Source organism: Cupressus sempervirens, chromosome 8 (genome assembly GCF_028749045.1).
Source record: "Cupressus sempervirens isolate cs-2001-9-10 chromosome 8, ASM2874904v1, whole genome shotgun sequence".
NCBI classification, from domain to species: domain Eukaryota; kingdom Viridiplantae; phylum Streptophyta; class Pinopsida; order Cupressales; family Cupressaceae; genus Cupressus; species Cupressus sempervirens.
In genome coordinates this window covers 31,372,440-31,391,027 of record NC_143125.1, presented here as the reverse complement: position 1 = coordinate 31,391,027, position 18,588 = coordinate 31,372,440, and the positions used below count along the sequence as shown (strand labels likewise).

The 18,588-nt window shown below is 35.7% G+C and overlaps 1 pseudogene across 1 annotated transcript; it reads right to left on the bottom strand.

Moving 5' to 3' along the window:
* Nucleotides 1–12,005: 12,005 nt before the first annotated feature.
* Nucleotides 12,006–15,463, bottom strand: LOC149541436 (nuclear intron maturase 2, mitochondrial pseudogene; annotated as a pseudogene). Its single transcript, XR_016355330.1, has 2 exons — nucleotides 12,750–15,463; nucleotides 12,006–12,431 (listed from the first exon to the last, which is right to left on the bottom strand). The product of XR_016355330.1 is annotated as a nuclear intron maturase 2, mitochondrial pseudogene (transcript).
* Between the last annotated feature and the right edge of the window lie 3,125 nt (nucleotides 15,464–18,588).

Below are 18,588 nucleotides of genomic sequence, written 5' to 3'. Positions count from 1 at the left end.
AAAGTTCACCTATAAAACACAAAAACCACAAGAACAAACAAGTTCAACCACACTCAACAAGGCAAGTCATGTCAAACTCTTGACAAAGCATGAAACCCTAAAACATAGCATAACAAAGATCATCTGAGATTCATCCCAAGTAGGAGAAATAAATGAAATGATCAAACAAATCATACAACCAAAAGAATGAAAGTGTAAATCACAAAACACAAGAAAGTCAAGCCAAGACAATTGGTCCACTTAGGAGGCATCAGCCAAAACATCAAACCTAAACCCTAGAATAGACAAGAATGAATACCAATCAAGAAGGATTGTGATTATGCCCAATCTTAGGATAGGGTTAATTGCCTAAACACAAAACCCATGCCAAAAGGAGGTACTTGTGAGAACCTTAGCACTACCTTTGCAACAAGAACTTTTGAGGATTTTAAAGGCATGCTTAGACATGTGTAGCCTGGTGGATTTGATGCCTAGTACCTACAAACTTTCATCATCGAGATGAGAAAAAACATGTGTATCGAAAAATAGTATCAAACAAGGAGAGGGAGTGCGACATCATGTAGATCTCCCATAGAAATGACTACAACTACCACCACTCATCCTCCAAGCACATTAAATAGGATTCATACCAAAACATTATGTGTTAGTATTTTTAGTATGCACATAATCATAAACATGTAAATGCAATAAAAGAAGGTAAATCATCATCAGTGATAATGCGAAATTGACATGTAAGCATATACAAAGATATAAGCAATATTTCTAAATCATTACTCATCAAGAAGAATTTCATAATCAACCATAGAGACAACAAGAATCATGTATAAGACAACATACAAGCTAATGATCGTGAACATATTATTCAAAAGAAAGGCATAATCTGATAACATGGCATCATCTAAGTCTAGTAAGGAGGAACACACATTCTACAAATGATAAAATATCATAATCCTATCTAGTCTCAAGTATAACAAGTGGTATCATCAAGGTGGGTATCACAATTAACCTTTAGTTATTATAAGTAATTTATGTAAGGTAATCACAATCATTGATAAGGAATACCTCACATAGTAACATATAGATAATCAGGTGGCCCCAATATCATGGACATATAAGAAGAGATGAATACTCATGAAGAAATGTACCTAAAAAGACTTATCATTTCCCAAACTAGAATGTGCATTTTTTTTATAGTTGAAAAGGAATGGGTTATGCAAACACATGAAAAAGGATCATACTCTTATCAAAACAAGCATACATGTCCCTATAACATTCCCTAAGTTCCAACACGTATATCAAGGACATGTTAGGGTTGGAGAGGTATTACATAAATTGATTGAGGAGAAACATAGCGGAGGACTTGTAGGACAATTCAATATTGACAAGAGATTAGGTTTGATTAGTGAAGGACACTTCTAACCACAAATTCATAGGGATGTTCATAAATTTGTTGAGTGTTACAACGCCTGTCAAGTTGTTAAGGGAGTTCATCATAATATCGGATTGTATGCATATTTACCAATACCTTGTAGACCTTAGGAAGACATTATTATGGATTTTTTTCTAAGTTTACTAGAGACACAAAGAGGTAATGATTCAACATTTGTGGTGGTGGACGGATTCTCTAAAATGTCACATTTCATACCATGTAGGAAGATATCAGATGTTGTGCATATTGTTGACTTATTCTTTAGGGTGATTTTGAGATCGTGTAGATTACTAAAGAGCATAGTTTTAGATAGAGATATTAAGTTTATTGGATATTTTTGGAGAACGTTTTAGAAAAAGTTGAATACTAATTTGAGATTTAGTTTTACATTCCACCCACAGATCGATGGACAAATAGAGGTTGTGAATAGGAGTTTAGGTAATCTATTGAGATGTTTAGTTGGAGATAAATTTGGTAATTGGGACTTAGCTTTAGCACACGCGGAGTTCTCATATAGCAATTCAATGAATAGGAGCACATGAAAAACATTGTCAAAGCTATCATATGCATGCATCCAAAGGAAGTAACAAAAATGGGGGAACTTGGTCATGAGTAGAAAAGAAGCGTTGAAGCAAAAGGTTATGCAAATCTTATGAAGCCTCTACATGAGAAAAATAACTATCATTTAGAGCATAATAACCAAAAGTATAAGGAGACAACTAATAGAACTAGAAGACATAAAGATTATGCAATAGGAGATAAAGTTATGATTCACTTGAAGAAGGAATGATTTCTTGTTGGGACTTTTAGCCAGTTGAAAATGAAAAGTTTGAACTTTGTAAGATATTGGAGAAGATTAATAGAGAGAATGTTTTTGAAGTGGAGTCACCTGAAGACATGAACATATAACCTATATTCAATGTTGCATTTGTATGAGTATCATGACCCTAAGGATGACTCAGAGGTGAAATAGGAGTATACTAAGAAGCATATAGACAAAATAGAGAAGATTTTGGACAACAGAACAAGAAAATTTACTAGAGAAAATGAATATTTGGAGTACTTGGTGAAATGGAAGGACATACTAGTTGAGCATTCTTCTTGGAATTCTCGAGTTGAGTTGGATCATTTTGATTCTTCTTAGGTTGCAAAGTGAGAGATTCACTTTCTTAAAAACCACAAGTGTCTGATGCAAGAGCATCTTAGGTTTGGAGCAATCTTGCATCAACCAAAAATAGTTGGGGTTAGTATAGTTCTTATTTCCAATCTAAGAGGTCATGTTGGAAATTTTTTATGTGTTCATGTTTCCTTACATGATGATCATATCTTGTTCTGAACATATCTTAGATCATGTTCCTAGAATTGCATCTCATTAAGATTGTTGTAGCTCGTGTTGTGATTCATCTTTTCTTGGGTAGTGTGTTCTCGATTATTTATGACATGTTGGAGAACTCCGACCTTGCGATAGAAATCTAAAACTTGTAATGATCTTGTCAAATCATTTCATGTTCTTGGATAATGTGTGGACCCAAATCTCATATCATTGGATCTTACATGGCTTATGGGTCGAGTTCTTTATAATTTGGGACATGTCCTATTTGTTATAGTATGTTTCTTGTTCTTGGGTAATACAATCCTTCTTGGGACCAACTGATGTCTCGTAATGCCTATATATTGTAACACAATTTATCTCTTGAAGGAGAATTAGAATTCAGTAATTAGAATAACATAAAATCATATTTTGACCTAAAATTGTAAGGCTACAACCAGGCATACCTGATTAGCTTGGCATATATGAAGTGCATTGCTAACATTATGATATTGTTAATAAAAGTGGATATTGCATATTTCTCTCATCTTGTTGTTGTTGTTGCTTCATTGTGTTACTCTTTCTCTGTGGTTGGACTGATCTTATTGAGGTCTCTCCATCCTTGTTTGCTCAAGCACCCTTCTTTGTTCTTTTTTGGACAGAATTTGGCTTCTTGGTCATTGAAATTTTCCAAATCCAAAGAGGGTCTCAATAGAAACAAAATGTTTTGAAGAATTTATGACCCAAATAAAATAGTTAGATAATGACCATTAAGGGAGGGTATTAGAATATTATAATAGTTCTTTAATGATCATCTTAGTTAATCTTTATATATTAGGTAGTTCCTATGTTTGTCTTTAGTTCACAATTATTTCTTTTATAAATGTCGTCTTCGTAAATCTATATAAGGTGCTTTCATCTCCTTAGTTTAATACAACAACATTGGATTACCATAGCAACTCTCCAATCCATGGAGAAAATGGTTTCTTGGTTATCAAAGCTTAGTTAGAAACATGATGGTATTTGCAAAGGATGTGCATTGGTTAAGAATGTTAAAGGTTCCTTTCACAATAGTGAAAGTAGATCAAACGGAATCTTATAACTTATTCATTATGATTTATGTGGACTAATGTATATGCCATCATTGAGTAGATTTTGGTATAATGTGATTTTTAATGATGACTATTTTTGAAAGACTTGGATTTACTTCTTGAAATCTAAGGAATCTGAAGAAGTAGTTTTAAATTCAAAAAATTCAAAGCTCAAGTTGAAAACATGTTTCGAAAAAGGATCAAGTTTCTTAGATCTGATGATGGAGGGGAACACACTTTTTCTTGAGGTTTCCAAAATTTGTGCATTGAGGCAAGAACCAAGGGTGAGTTTTTTGTTCTATATAATCCTCAGTGGAATATTGTTGAACATATACATAGTTGAGGCAGCCAAATATATGATTCATGATCAAAATCTGTAAATTTTTATTTGGGCAGAAGCTTCTAGAATTGATGTGAATATTCAAAACCAAATCTCTCATCAATTATTGAAAAATATGACCCCTGAAGAGGCCTTTACAAATGTCAAACCTAAGGCTGGTCAAGAATTTTTGGTTGTCCCATTTATATTCATGTGCCTAAAGATAAAAGATATAAACTAATACCATTAGGAAAGAAAGGAATATTTGTGGGTCACAATAGATCTTCAAAGGCCTATACGATCTACATTATTGGGGCTGTAACAACTTGAGATCAGTGGGGATGTATCTTACGAAGATGAAGTAGCCTTCAAAAGATCAAAATGGTCTTCGATGGAGATAGATAGCGAAGACCTAAAGACATCTCAGGAAATTGACATTTCTTTTAAGCATTCTCTTGAGATTCAGAGAAAGAGTTTAATAAATCAGAAGAGAGTATTATTCTAATTGATCCCATTGAACCAACCGATGAGGCATGATTTCTTGGTTCACCAGGACACAAGTCTTTTGATTAATTTTTTTAAAAAGTAAAAACCAAAAGTTGTTTCAGTAGCATAATATGCATTTGGCCCTTTCATGTTGAGGGACATGAAATTCAGACTCTTTAAAATAATTGAACTCTTGAAAATCTGAGTGGGCCAAAGCACTGCATAAGTTGGATACGTTTCAACATGTGTAACAGCTTGAAAACTGGTGTGGCTTTGAAAATGTCTTGAAGGATTATTTGGTCAAACAATGGAGCCAACTGTGATTCATTATGATTATCAAATATTTGTGAACCTCTCTACCAATCCAATGTTCCATGATAGAACAAAACATGTAGAGATCAAATATCATTACATCAAAAGATTTGGTGTTGAGGAAAGCAATTCAGCTCAACTACATTTGTACTAATAAATAGACAACTGACAGTTCCCATCAAGCCTCTCTCCAAAATGGAATTTTCAAGACAAGCTTTGTCTTGTGGAGAATGTTGTCCTTGTTGAGAGGGAGTGACATGATGAAATCACGTTGAATGATTCTGTGACGAGCTCTTGTACATATGTTTCTTTCCACACATAGGAGTAGCCATAGTGAACATCATGTTAGGTGACTCCATACCAGTATCACATTGAGAAATTTTGTGATAAATTTTTTTCCAGCAAATAGATGTAGCCATGGTGGATGCCATATTAAGAGACTCCATGACATGATCTAGAAAGATACCTCCCAACTAAAAAGAAGTTTTGATGTTATAGTTGCAGGAATTATCTCTCTCCTGAATTTTATATATATATAATACAAATCACCTTGTATTGTCTGCTCAGCTAATAGAAACTAAATCGATCACAGAAGGAATCGCATTATATGGCCTGTCAAAGATGAAATGAAGAGTCCGACTCTTCCTTTCCTAGACAAGTTCATACGTAAAAAACAAGATTGCTTTCATATTGTTTATGCTCAGTATTGTTTAGGTGGTGATCACATCGGAGGAGAATTGTTTCTGCAGATATAGAAAGTGCATTTATCATTGCTTCAGTTTGATATAGTTTTCTGAACGAATCGTATTCGTCTTCTGCCTTCTCATTAATACATCAGTGATTTTTGTGGCTGGATTTTTTCTCCCTCAAGTTGGGGGGTTTTCCAGGGTATTTTCTGTGTCTTCGTCTTCATTATTTTTGTTTTTTTTCGCTTAAGTTCTGTTTTTTTGCTTGAGTTCTGGTACAAAATCAACATGCGGCAGTTATCAGTTATAGTTAAGAGACAGTTGTAACTTTCTCTTAACTTCTTAAACTTATTTCAACCTGGAAAAGGCTTTAATATACATTCATTGGGATGTTGAAAAAAAGTGGGTGTGCAATGATTTAGAGATGAGAGTTTCAATACTTGGCGTGATAAGAGTTTAGAAGAATATCTGAATATTTTAGAAGGCAATATGTTGGCGACTTAGATCATACAGGTTAAAAAAAGACTGAAATCCACAGATTAATTTGGGTATTTTGATGAGCATAGCAAATGTTCTACCTAGAATACGGAAGTTTAAGATTGTTTCTTTTCTAAAAGGGAGACAACAGTGATCAAGAGGTATAACTGTATTCATAGTTTTCCTCAGTATTGTTTAACAGACTGTTACAGACTTTGATTGATAAATGTACTGTGAAGTGCTGGATTCCGAGATAAAAGAAAGATAATTGTTTGTGAGCATCGAAGAATATTTGAAAATATATTATTCCTAATTATATTCAGATTGCATAAGTCTTGTGATTACTTTCACATTGGAATCAATTTGCAGATATTAGAATTTATCGTATTGATTGAATTTGGTCTGCAAAGTGTTATTAACAAAGGGGTAAGATAAAGAATTTATTACCATCTCATACAGATAAGGAATATAATTTTTAGTATCTCAGTTTGTTTTAGTTTGTAGAAGATTTGTAATTTCAGAATCAAAATTAAATTGCAGCAGATTCTGAATTCGGTGTGTAGAGATGTTTCAAATTGTAGTATTTGGAAAAGAAATAAGAGAATTTCTTAATAAATCAGACTCTGTTGATTAATATTTGTAAATAAACATCACAGAAATGTACATGTTTGCATTCCTCACAATTCTGAGTTGATGCTTAGACTGGTTGAATAGGTGCTCAAATTGTGAAAGATTGGTGCTCTAGAACAGGAGTTTGATGAATCTTTAGGATTGGTGCCCTTAAACATTGTAATCGAGCTCCTTTGTGAGGCTCCATTAAGACAGTAGATCCTCGTAGTGATTCTTTTTAGATTGTGGTGACTGATCAGGGAAGTACTGTACATGCTCCATAATTCCTCGGCAGCGTTTTTTGGAGCCCTATTTTATTGAGATTTTGGGCCGACATGTAATTATCAATTATAACCCTAAAGCGGTAAAAATACTTGTATAAAAGGGCTTAGAGTTAGGAATTGTTTCATTGTGTGGTGATGCTAGAATTGGTTATATTGAGCTGTAAGGGATAGCAGATTGTAATCAAGTTGCTATGACTGAATCATAATAATATTGGATTTGCTGTTTGGTGGACGTAGCCCAGGAATTGGGTGAACCACGTTAAATCTTGGTGTCTTGTGTTCTTTTTTGTGTGACCTATTATTTTCTGATATTGTTTATATTTGCATATAATTGTTATTTCTGTCCGTGGTTTAATCCTAGCAATTCTCACCTTCCCATCTTAGATTTCTAAGTCATGTCTTTGTGCATTGTCATTATTGTGAGGTACCTCAAATTTATCAAGTCTCTATGAAGCTCCATTCATTAAAGGAGAATGGATTTGGATCTTTCAAAAATCCTAGAGCCTTAGACAAGGAAATACATTATCCCTTTCATTGTTCCTCATCTTTCCTGGCGTTATAAGCAAAGTTTTCATCGAAGCAGAAAGTGTTTGATAACATAAAACAACCCTTGCAGGCAAGATCTTCCTGTTGGTAAGAGATCCAAACTGGAGGAATTTTTGGTGGTTTCATCCAAAGACCACAGTTGAGCTTTATGTGTAATTAGATTCAGTTTTTGAGAGAGATTATTGCATGTCAGATTTTTAGAGGCCAATAAACAAGAATTTGTATATTGTTTGCAGTCTTTCTGCACTCAGGTTGTTTGTAGCTTGCTAAGTAGAGGTGTGAGCTTAATAAAGCTGGTTGGCTAGGGTTTGGTGTTTTGTTCAGCAGTTTGGGGAGCCTAGAATGGGAAACTAAATTGTTATAATCTCCTTTGTCATTGCTGGAATTTAATGTAATTTAGTGTCCATTTTGGGAGTCAGTGTTTGCAAATTTTATGAACAACTTGATCCATCTCCACACGGCATTTTTTGGGTATGCTAATGTTTCTGGATTTGATTGTGTCTAATTTTTTGCATCCATGTTTGGATCACTCCTTGATCCATCATCAGGATGAACGAGAGCACCAAAAGAAAAAGGTAGGGTTGCAGATCTAAAAGGATAAATTGAGGGAGATTATTTAGTTGCTCAGAAAGATAAAACAAGTCATCCACAGTTTGAGCACGACAATGCCACAATATTTTATTGTTATTTTTCAGATGGTAATAATTTGCTTCAGATCTCCAATCACTACACATTTGCCTCCAGGAAAAGCTTCACAAATTTGCAAGTGGGCACAATGTGAAATATCAGGACGATATTCCAACAGATGCCCGTGGCTAAATAGCCAAAGGAATGCACCTGACGTGACTATTTCTTTGATTTATTAATTAATTTAAAACTCCCAGAACCGTGCTTCTGTGATTTCTAAATTAATTAATAAATAAACAAAAATGTCACATCAGGTTCAAAAATTCGGCTAGATAGACATCACCCCAACAGACTAGGGTGGGACTGAATCAACGAAACTGCAAAACAACCTTCAGCTTCAGAAATTAAAGAACAAATCAAATAAATTCCATGATGCCTTACAAATTGAAATTAACAATGCTCAGCCAGCCTCTTTAAAATGTCTAACTGAAATCTAAAGTTTAGCTTAGACTGACAATCATTATTTTATTCCTTAACTTTTTAATTAAATAAATCTCAGATATTAATTAGATTTTAGGACCACTTAATTAATTAACCCAATAAAGTCCCTTTTAAATATTTGAAGACATGACACATGGCAATGTATTACAAGCAACCAAACAGAGGTGGTCAACAGCACTCTTTTTCATCTACTGCACATCTATAATAGTGTGTACTTGCTCACTTGAAATGACAACATCGAACATGCCTAAGATGAAGCTATTCACACCTCTGCAACACATACTCCTTTCCAAACATATCTTGGATTGCAATTTATGGCACCCCTTGGCATCCTACCATGCACTATCCACATCAGAGACGTGCACAAAAACAAATAGTAGACAAGGGACAATCATTTTGCAACAAGTCCAACATGTACACCAACAAGAATAATAGATTCTTCCACACCACCAATAAAATACAAGGATTGCCATGACATTCATTGCGCATATCACATGTTTTAGGTTGTTCACAAAATTGAATTACTTCTTCGAGAGAACATTTCAAGGGCCCACAGCAACAGATTGAGCCTCTTTGCTGTGATCTTTACACGATTATTTGTGCAGCTAGTGAGAATGCCTTCATACTCGTACTTCCACAATATTCACGCCTACACTTGGTATTTGATGCAAAACTCCTCCAACCATGTTTTTCCCTCTACTAAAGCCTGCAACTAACCAACATCCTACAAAACTGGAGCCAACAAATTCACTAACAGCAACAGGGTACACCATTACTGACACAACAAGCACTCATATTCACACACAACAATATGCAAATTAAGCTAAGGGGTACACTTTTCAACAGTTCTCTCTCCTCAATTATTACCAACACAATTAAGATCATTGTTCCTCAAGGGAGGACGAATGATCCAAGAGCAACTTGGCACATCCTCTTTAGCACAATCAGTAATGGCTAATGTATGGAACATAATACTTGCAGACCTATTTGAAATATTGTTCTCGCACCCCTATGTACAGTTTTGGCACACAACCTCATAGTACTGTTTGTGGGCATTTTGTGACCCCTCACATGATTGCGCATGCTGTTGTCCAATCAGATTATATACGTGTGACACATAACATCAATGACCACATTTATGCTTACATGTGTGTGCCACCTAGCAGCTTCTATGGCATAGAACATGATGTCATTGGCACCATATGCATCTGCAACATGGTGGCATCCAAGCTACATTTCACAGCAATCCAATTGACACCATACATGTTTGACATATATCATCATCATGTCCACATAAGCAACGCATCATACACATTGGACACTCGCTAGCATGTGAGTGGAGCCTAGCTGAGAGCCTAATTGTATAAATACCTAATATTGTACATTTTATAAGTAGAAGAAGTTCATATATCTATTTTTCTTTCTCATTTCTATAATCTTGTTGCATTGCTATCAAATCTGCCAAGATCATCCCTCAATTGACCCTGAGAATCAGATCATGTTGGGCCACCAAATATGAAATCAAATAACCAAAGGTCCTACCTGCAGGTTTGATTTGAAGAGCAAGAACCTAGACATTTGAGAAGTAGGTTGATTATGATTATCTAACATGGAAAAAAGCCAGCAGTGGAGACTATTACACACTTCCAATAGGATGCAAATTCTGTTTGAACAAAGGGTATAGACTCTGCAGTTGACAAAGGACAAGGGACTATGGAAACAAATCTTAAGAACTTTATCCTAAATAATACCTTTTTCTGATTGTCATTGCACAGGAGACTCCTAACAGATAATAAACTAGGGAAAGTACTCAGGGTTCTTCTCAGTGCAACCTCCTCAAATAAGGTAAAAGTGAACTCTGGTGTTTTTTCTGTGTATCAATTTTATCAGCAATTATTTATGCTTTATTAACTTTCTCAATTTTTTATTTTTTATTTAGGTGGCATTTCCACATTGTCTCTAGTTTATCAGTTATTAGCTTTATCAGTTTTCATTAGGTAGTGTTTCTCCCATGTATCAAACTCGTCAGTTGTAAAAAATATCAGTTTTCACCTAGGTGGTGTTTTCAGTGTATCCAGTCTGCCAATTATCAATTAGGTCATGTTTTACAGTGTATCAAATTTATTACTCATCTCTTGAACACCTCATTGCTACAGAGTTTCTGAAATCAGTTCTTGGAAAGCTAAACTTTCAAAATCTATCATCTCCCCTAATGTGGAATTGCCCTCATAAAAATTAAAGAAATCCGCTTGGTGGAAACTGTAAAGGGAAATACAAAATACCACTGTTCCCTGAAGGAGGTTTCATATGCCAAATGAGGCATGTTGGCCAAGTTCCAACCTAAATAATCACCTTACCTTTCATATTCTCCATATTATAGAACGAATAGAACCTTAGTAAAGAAGAAAGATGATGTGAGGAAATACGGAAAGCCAGGAACTGGAGACATTAGAAACATTGGTCTTGACAGATTTGGATGTAGAAACCCAACAGAACTGCCATAAGATATCAGCACAGAATGCACAGCTTCCAGAATCATAGGGACCTGGTGGGCAAGCCTTTAGTTTGATGGAACATTAAGGGAATGTTGGCCAAGCAGGAGAAGGTCTAATTCTGGATGAAGTCGCAATAATATTACCAAAGCTTTTGCTTTGAAAAGAGGCTTCAACTCACCCCAACAGGAGTTTAGGTAGTTGCAAGTCTGTGGAAATCCTAGACTGACAATAGAATACCTAGAGTTCTTCCAAAATAACCAGAGTGTTTCCTTTGAAGATCCACATATCTGATATGAAGAGTCTGTGGGTCTCTTCAGACTCGATCCTTTTAAGCAAGTTTGTTGGATATGTGTTGCAAGCTTTGTACGTTTCAGATCCCTTATCAACTATACACCTTCCCACGCCTGGGGGATAGAGAGAGATTTTGGGCCCATAAAGGTGGTATTTTGTCCAATTGTTTAATATCAGTTGTACAGAATATTACTTACTGGTTTCCAGTATTGGTGTGCTTTTAAATACTCGCACATGGATCAGTGTAGGTGAGCAAGAAAACTTGCAGATGAAGAAGCACCTGTCTCTAGGTGTCTTAAAAGTCTTTATGTTTAAATGCAAGGCTAACCCAACTATATCCAATTTTCCTTGACTGAATCTTTCTGTACTTCAGACACATCTCAGGTAAGTTATTCGCTTTTTCATCTAACTGGCCTTTGTAATGCAAAAGTTCAATATTTTTACCTAAGGGAATAAAATAATGTATGGTTTCTTTCAGAAATCTAGTCCCAGTGTAATTAATCTCAAGCAGTACAAGATTTAACATGTATTCAGAACATAATATTGAGTCCAGAAGTAGTGACCTTGAATAGAAAATAAATATTGGAAGAGCAGATCTAGATACAATCTTGCTGCTTCTACAAATTTGCATGCCCCATATAAGCCGAATCATCACCTTAGGTCAGTATTTACAGCAGTTTCAATCACTGTGGGCACTGAACTGAAATTTAACTTAAAGCAAGTAGAATAAATTTCATAGCAGTCTGACTGAGAAAGTACCCAATTTGGGAGATAAAAATAAGTTGGCAGCAATCAAATGCCTTCATTAACATATGGGTATGATCAACGTCAGTTTAAAATGCATCACTTATTTAATACAGACCTACAACTATGCTGCTTAAGGTCCCCCATAGTTGCTTCCTACCCTAATACACAAGCCTCTGAGCTGCAATGCCTGGTGTGCGGTGAAATCACCAACAAAGACATGTCCTGATTTCAAAAACATGAGCATTATTATTAGCATTACAGCAAGCTCTAGTTTTACGCATAAATTAAACAAAGTAAACCTAGAGTTTCCATCTGTGCATGTTGTTTACACATATTACATCTCAGAGGGAACACATGCAAGATTCTTAGTGGGTTTTCAAGCCAGTACAGAGAATTCATTCATTGTATTATTATATTGGTTGTTCCCATCAAATGCATTAGACTGGTTATACACATTTTACACATTTTAGATTAGGAGATAGAAAATCACTATATGCAAATCATTGTATTCTATATGTGCTGAAAACTCTGGCTACAGACCATAACTTTAATTTTGGTGATAATCTTGAACTGAAAGATGAGATTCGCTTTTCTATTACTTCAAGATTATGGCCTTTGACTGGACAAAAGGAATCATATTTAACATTTGCCTTGGCCTCTTTATGGTGCTGTCTTATCTTATTCACCTTTGTCTCCAGATTCGGCTACCTCTCCATGCTGTTTGAACTGATTTTCTGAAATAGGCAAGCCATCAACAAATACACCATACATTTTGAAGTTCCATACCATAACTGACATGTAATCCTGTGGTGTAATGAGTCCTTTTTGCTTCAGTAAAGCTCGTTGTTCTCGAAATGTTTTGGGAGTTAGTACATTTATATATTCATGCAAAACTTTCTCATGGTCTGGTATCCAGTTTGTAGGAAAGGGAGTATAGTCAGTTGTGGGTATTAAAGCACTATTAGAAAATTCAATGCCAGTGATGGCATCTACAAGCCCCATTCTTAAAAGATCATTGTAGTCTGGCACATGCCCTTCTCTCCTTTTCAAGGGATAACTGAGATTGCGGGAGGCAATCTTAAAAACTTTGGCTCGAGAGCGAAGCTTATACTTGGCAGCATATAGCTTTGCAAGAGACCCCCGAACAATATAGGAGCAAAATCTAGTTACTTTCTTTCGATTGTCTGCATATCTGTACCACTCTGCCATTGTTTCAAGAAACTTATTCATTTGTGAGTTATTGTGTCCTTGAGTTGCGTGAATCATTCGATAACAAGGCTGTGGATCAGGATCCCTATCACCCTTCACAAATCTTAGCTTTCGAAATTGACGAATACACTGCTCCATGCTGGCAGTAACAGAAAGCAGAGTACCTACACCTTTTTTACTGACAATCTCCCCACCAGTTCCAGTGTATCTCAGGGTAGGATATATTACGCGCCGACAGATTAAATGGTCTAGAAACACAATCCCCCTACTTATGTGTTCTATTGGAAAGCCATCTTTATCCAGGTTCAGGGCATACTTCTCTTCACAAAATTCTATTACTTTTTTCCGAATATAACCAGCACCTCTACGAGGACCTCTCACTCCAATCAAGATATGCCCACCATAACGAATATAGTCCATCTTCCTAGTTTTCTCCCTACTGCTGGTTGGAACGAACTCTGGCCAGGCAGGATTGTAGCTTCCTGCATCGATGGAGTTCTTCCATATAACATCAGTACTTGAAGGTCTATAAAACTCAGCAATCTTCTCTTCCATCCACTGATCTAACTCGTTAAGACATATATTCATGAGAAGGGGGCTCAACACTCCACAGTGACCCCACGATGGAACCCTAGCTGCCTCTTCTGGCGCAAACCCAAAGAAGGTCTCTAGCCAGTGAGGATCAGGCCTTGGCTCATCCTCGGCTAAAAATCTCTTCCTCGGAAATTTCCCCTTCTTTTTCTTTTTCTTTTTCTTTCCTTCGTCGCTTGACATAAGCATAGCAGGCTTTATAAGAGCGGACCTGATCAGCCCATTCACGCTCTTATCTTTGACAACCCTTGAAAGACAACGCATTACTATCTTAACATCAAGCCCATCGAATATGGTGCTCAAATCACCTTTCAAAAACCAAGCATATCCACCAAATTTACTCCTTATGACTCTAAGCACGGTATGGGCATTCCTTCCAGGCCTAAACGCATATGTTTTTTGACTGAACCTAGGCTCAAATATAGGCTCCAGGATCATAAATAAGACCTCCTGCACAATCCTATCTTGAAAAGGACTCGGCTGTTCAGATGTCATGAGTTGTCTAAGTTTGGTCTTAGACAAGTGCTGCTCAGATCTAGTCTTATCCTTGGGGGACCTGATATATAAATCGGTCCTTGAATCCCATTTGAATTTAGATTCTAATACAGCGTTCCTGAGTGATAACAAATTTTCTAAGGCATTCCAGTGAATTGCATTCTTAGCACAAGGCATGCCAGTTTCATCAGCATAAACTTTCTGATAAGCAAGTACCCACAACTCAAATTTCCGTAATAAATTAGAAACATTGGTAATCGGTTTCGTATGGTTCCTAAAAGCTTGAACCCACATGTCCGAACATACCTGAATACCATCTTCTTTCATCAGCGTATATGGGTCTTCTCTTTTTGTGACTTCTTGAGTTACTGTGAAGAGAGGCCTGCAGCTTCCTCTTAGAGGGTAAATAAGTACTTGTGAATAAATAGCCCTCCATCTGTGAAGCATTATATTGCGTTAATGCTCCCTCTACTAACATCGGAAGTTGCCACATACCGTGTGCATGTGTTTCCTTGACTGTTCGGCTTTGCAGAAGAGCTCAGGTAAAGAACCCCCATTAAACCTTGTGTGTGTCCTCAGAGAATTTTACATACAAGTCGTAATATTTATGTGCAGAGTGCGTGGAACGCCCTACTCTCGATTATTGAGGATCGGATGGGATTACATCCTAGAGACTGTCACAAGCATGAAGCGGAACGGGAAATCACTAACCCCATTATCATAAAGTTGTGCTTTCTTAAAAATAATTGCTCGCATATCAGACGTATAGACAGGAATATATATTTTACGAAATTTAATCTATGCTGATTGAATAGTGCACACAGAGGAAGCATAAACCCTATGCAAACCGAGCATACCTCTTCACCTGGGGAAGCTCTTCACCAGTTAGGGTTTCTAAACTGGCTTTAATAGAAATTATAGAAATTCAATCCTACGGAGATTATCAGACCTTTGAGAGATTATAAATGCTATTATTTAGCAGTTGGTGCTTAATATTGTAAGCATTAATTGGTGGAGCTCACACAATTTACATTATATTAGTTGCAAATAAAATGTACAAGATGAGGAACTAGTATAGATATCTTAAATAAATCTATCTAATGAAATGCTGATAGATATCCACTACAAAATCATTATAATTTAATTTACTACATCTAAAAATATTTATATTTCTTTTATTTCTAGTTATTTAGTTTTTTACTAAGTAAGTTTTTTATTTTAATTTCTTAAAAAATGATATTTATATCTCCAAATATTATAATTTAAATGGATATTTAATGTGATATTTATTAAATTATTTTTAAAATTATATTCTATTTATGATAAGATTTAACCTTTTGACATGTAGATGGTTGTCAAATTTAACCTAGAAGAATAAAAGTTAACATTAATACGCTCACACCATCTCACTCCCTCATTCTGCCATTGTAGAATGTCTATTGGTATTAATAAATAAGTGTTAGTTTTCTAATAAGCAGTGGTTGTCGATTGGCCCTTGGTCTACTAGTGAAGTTGAATGGCTCACAAAGAGCCTACTAAGGATCAAGTCTTGTTCAGTGCAAGGCTCCGACATCATAAGGGATGAGGTCAGGATCGTGTCACGGGTGATTTTGACAACATGGATGGCCCTCAGTCCTTGGCTCTAAGTTGAAGAGGTCTCAAGCACAAGTAGGCCCGTATTGGCTCCCTAAATCGTCTATGTGGTGACCTTCCCTAGTTGGTAGCTCACTAGGTTGCCTCACAAGTTTGAACCCTCCACTAGTACATTTGGGTTCATTTTTCGACCTTTTTTGGTCGAATTTTCAACCCATTTTTCGACCAAATTTTGACCAAATTCAACCAACCCATTGGTTAAAAAATTTCTTGTCGAAATTTTGACCAACATATTGGTTGGTCAAAATTTTGACTAATCCATTGGTCGAAAACCTTCCATAGCCATTGTTCAAGTTCAATCAGGAATTGGTCGAAATTGTCGAAATTTCGACCAATGAAGGTAGAAAGTTTCAACCAATGAAGGTAGAAATTTTGACCAACAAAGCTAGTACAAAATTCAGGCCTTGGTGGAAATTTCAACCAATGAAGGTAGAAAATTTTGACTAATTAAGGTAGAAATTTTGACCAACAAACGTAGGAAAAAATTCAGGCATCGATGGAAATTTCGACCAATGAAGGTAGAAATTTCAACCAACAAAGGTAGGAAAAATTCCGGGCATTGGTGGAAATTTTGACCAATGAAGGTAGAAATTTCCACCAACAAAGGTAGAAAAAAATCCAGGCGTTGGTGGAAATTTCTAATTTTGACCAATGAAGGTAGAAATTTCCACCAACAAAGGTGGAAAAAAATCTAGGCATTGGTGGAAATTTTGACCAATGAAGGTGAAAATTTCGACCAATAGCTAGGTGTAAGTTTTTTTTCAAGCATTCTATAAAACAATTCACATGCCTTGCGTATGATATGACATTTTGCATGCATCCTACACTCTCTCTCATCCGGCTGATGATGGATTACGCAAAGTAATCTAAAACCATGATTCTAAAAAAAAGACACAATCAAATCCAAAATGAACTTGCACTACAAATGGATTGTGGAAGTCTGATATTGTTAATTTTGCATGCATGTGTACCAGGACAAATATATGTTTAAGTTGTGATTGTCCTAATAGACATGCATGCAAAATTACCAATATCAAACTTCCACAATCCATTTGTAGTGCAAGTTCATTTTGGATTTGATTGTGTGTTTTTTAGCATCATGGTTTCAGATCACTCTCCATAATCCATCATCAACCGGATGAGAGAGAGTGCAGGATGCATGCAAAATGTCATATCACATGCAAGGCATGTGAACTATTTTATAGAATGCCTGAAAAACACCAACAGTAACTAATATGAAGAATATATAATTAGTTATATGATTGAGACAAGTCATGTACATTGTATGAAGGCAATCCATGGCTAACAAGGCCCACCAAAAGATAAAACATATGATAAAAAGACTTATTTTCATGTTTTGAACATATGGGGTACACATAACATGACTTATTATTGCACAATTCAACTAAGTTCAGTTAATTTCCACAGGGATTGTCCCCATTTAACGGTGAACGTTTTGCCACATTTCAAGCCTTTTGATTATATAAAGAAATGGATAGCATGAAAAGTTTAAGTAATGTCAAGCCATTTATTTGCTTGATATATAATGTGAATAGAACTATTATGTTGCTCAATAACAACCACCAAATAAAATTATCATCATGTACCCAAAAAGGGATGGATGGAATGTCGAAACCGACCTCCAACTAACTACTATCACCATCCCTCTATATTATAAGTTATAGTGGTTCTCTAGATTTTCTCTATTCCATCATACACTTACATATCATACACTTTACCATAGTCCATATCAACAAGGTTAGAGAGATCAGTTTCGTTTGACTGGTATGTGGAAGACCTTGATGTTGAGAAGTTGTTTGATTCACGTGGAGTGGAACGTGTTTTGGCCCCTTGGAAGGAAGCTTCATCTCTTTTACCGGCTTCTTTATTTTTACTTGGAGAAGCATATTGCTTTGAATTGTCCCCATGGCTCCTTGCGGATGATGCCAAGAGTGTCCTTGTTGTTTTCTTCTGCCATAACATAATGTTCACAAAGTGTTAGAATTGTCTCTAGATGAAAAGAAACTGTAGAGGCTCAATTGACGTGTGATCTTAGTTAATGTAGAAGATAGATTATGAAATATCATGTAAAATGTTGGTACAAAACTCTTCCTAAAACAAAAATGTAAACCATATCAATTAGAAAACAGAAATGTAAACCATATCAATCCTAAAAATGATTTATATCATTAATCAATGTAAAGAGAGTAGAAAGAAATCATAACTGATACCTGAAATGTGAACATTGTAGGCATTTGATCCTTTGAAATGAACATGTTCTCCTGATGAAGGCTTAAACTAGTCTGGATCCCTGTAGAAACATATGACATGTAATTGAATGGATAAAAATTTATGGTACAAGCACTTGAAACACTTAGACTGGATACTACAACTCAAGTGCCAAGGTCTTGAAAAATGTTGAACACATTTA